Source organism: Ursus maritimus, unplaced genomic scaffold (genome assembly GCF_017311325.1).
Source record: "Ursus maritimus isolate PB19 unplaced genomic scaffold, ASM1731132v1 scaffold_15, whole genome shotgun sequence".
Taxonomy (NCBI): Eukaryota; Metazoa; Chordata; class Mammalia; order Carnivora; family Ursidae; genus Ursus; species Ursus maritimus.
Window position 1 is genome coordinate 11,504,806 of NW_024423897.1, and position 2,329 is coordinate 11,507,134.

At 36.5% G+C, this 2,329-nt stretch overlaps 1 non-coding gene across 1 annotated transcript; it reads left to right on the plus strand.

The window, feature by feature from the left end:
* The first annotated feature begins 686 nt into the window (after positions 1-686).
* LOC121102797 lies at positions 687-789 on the plus strand. The gene has a single exon (XR_005834920.1). It is a non-coding gene; the product is annotated as a U6 spliceosomal RNA (small nuclear RNA).
* Positions 790-2,329: the final 1,540 nt, after the last annotated feature.

Genomic DNA, 2,329 nt, shown 5'->3' on the forward strand with positions numbered 1-2,329 from the left:
TATTCTCTGCCCTCAAGGAGTTTATAATCTAACAGAGGAAATAAGATTAACACATAATAGTAAAATCAACAGGTGACAAGACAAAAATGAGTAATGTAATTAAGTGGCCAAGGAGTAATCTCTATGAGTTCAGAGAAGCAAGTGTTTGGGATGGTTTCTAGATGATGATGAGATGCAGGTTTATCATACTGTACCATAACTGCTTATTTACTTGTCAGATTCCCTATTACAATGTTAAGCTCCTTGAAAGCAGAGATCCTCTTATTATATGAGTTAAGCACTAAAGCTCATGCCTGCAAAAGCATGCACTCAACACACAGATGGTAAATAATGTATGAAAAACAGAACAAACCTTAAAAGACTTAGGCAAGGAGGATCTAAATACACGAATAAGAAAATTCAACTTTTGGCAGAGCTAGTAGTATTAAGCAATAGCATATGGTTGGAAAGAATGATTCCGCAAGAGTGGGTTAAGCCAATGTACCCAGAGGGTAGGATGCATGCAGAAAAAGCAGGTAAGGTAGAAATGGAATAGTTAGTACAACCTCAATTGAAACTGAATGTAATAAGTCTAATTAGGGGACTGAAATAATGCACACATAAACCAGAGAAGACCTAAGTCAAGATATGGGCAGTGGAAAAGGAAACTAGTTATAACCCAACATCAATTAGAAAAGAAAAACTGTACTTGCTTTGGTAGTACACACTAAAATTAGAATGATACAGACAAGATTAGCATGGTTGCTCAGCAAGGATGACATGCAAATTTATGAAACATCACATATTTTATTAAAAAAAAAAAAAAAAAGAATTGCCAGCATATGTTGACTTAGTTGAGAAGGAGAATAAGAAAGCATGCAAAGTAAGGATGACCAAGCTTTCAACTTTTCATAACAGGAAATATGGTGGTGCATTTTCAACACAGGGGGGTTAATTTTGATTATTAATCAAATTATAAGTTGTTTTAATATTAAACTTGGATTTTTACACATCAAGAAATTCCAAGGAAAAAGTGTGAGATTTTCAGACAGACCATTGGAGAGATCAGGATTAGATATATTTCCTTAAAACCTTAATCAGAGCTTTTGGCTGAATCCAGGAGAGTGAATTTGAGCTGTGGGAAATATCCATAATGTTGAAGGACACTGGAAAAAAGAGAAAAAGACCAATGGAAAAAGACAGACACTCAAGATATTGCAGCACCAAAGAGGCTAAAAAGCAATCTTAAAGCAAGGGCTGATAACAGCGGAGATACTACCAGAAGGTTAAGGAGAAGGATTTGACCAGCATGGAAGACATCAATTACCTCTGAGAATTTAAATCAGGGTTAACATCTGGTTCTCAATTAAAAAGGAGAACAAATGCTGAAAACTTTGACGCAGCATAATATGTACAGAATACTGCCTCAAGAAGTGTGTATATTAAAAAAATTTTGATACTTAGCAATAAGGTGTGTGTGTGTGAGAGAGAGAGAGAGAGAGAGAAACCAGGAGGGGGAAGGAAGTGGCAGGGGAGTGGCAACTGGTGCACATTTAAACACAAGAAAATAAACGAATAATCAGAATCCAAGAATAAAATAATCAAGCTGGCAGACTGAATAACCAGTTGCTGACTTTTAAAAGCATTCTCAACAGCTCTTTAGACCTGTTCTGTCTAAAATGGTAGGTACCAACTACATGTGGCTACTTAAATTAATTAAATTAAAAATTCAGTTCCTCCTTCACACCAGCCACATTTCAAGTGCTCCACAGCCACGTGTGGATAGTGGCTATTGTACAGGACAATGCATCTATAGAATATTTCCATAATCCCTGGAATTTTAATTGGACAGCAATGTTTCATACCACAGCCTTTTGAAAATATATAAATTAACTCCAAATTTTTCTGAAATGTGTTTGTATTATAATGGAATAACGTATTCATCCTCTTTGGTCCTTCTCGAGGGTAAGCACAAGCACCCACATGCATGCACACATACAGCATTTTACTGAGAAAGACATAAATCAAAAACAGAATTCAACTTGCACAGAACCATAAGCATTGATTACAAATCCCTAGAAATACTACATGATGGTGAATGTCTTCTTTTTTAGTTGTTTTTCCTGACACATCAATTCATCAAGCATTTTCAATAAATACATTTCACAGATGGGTTTCACAGATGGGCAGACTGAGGCCTATCGTGAGGAACAGTTATGGGGAAGAGCTATGAGGAATGTCAGTTGCTCCAGTGTGTTTCTCTCTCTGAGGATTCTCATTTCAACAGCCACAGCTTAGTCGGCTCCCTCTCCATGTACTTCCAGAGATAGCATTTCCTTTAATCTCTCTG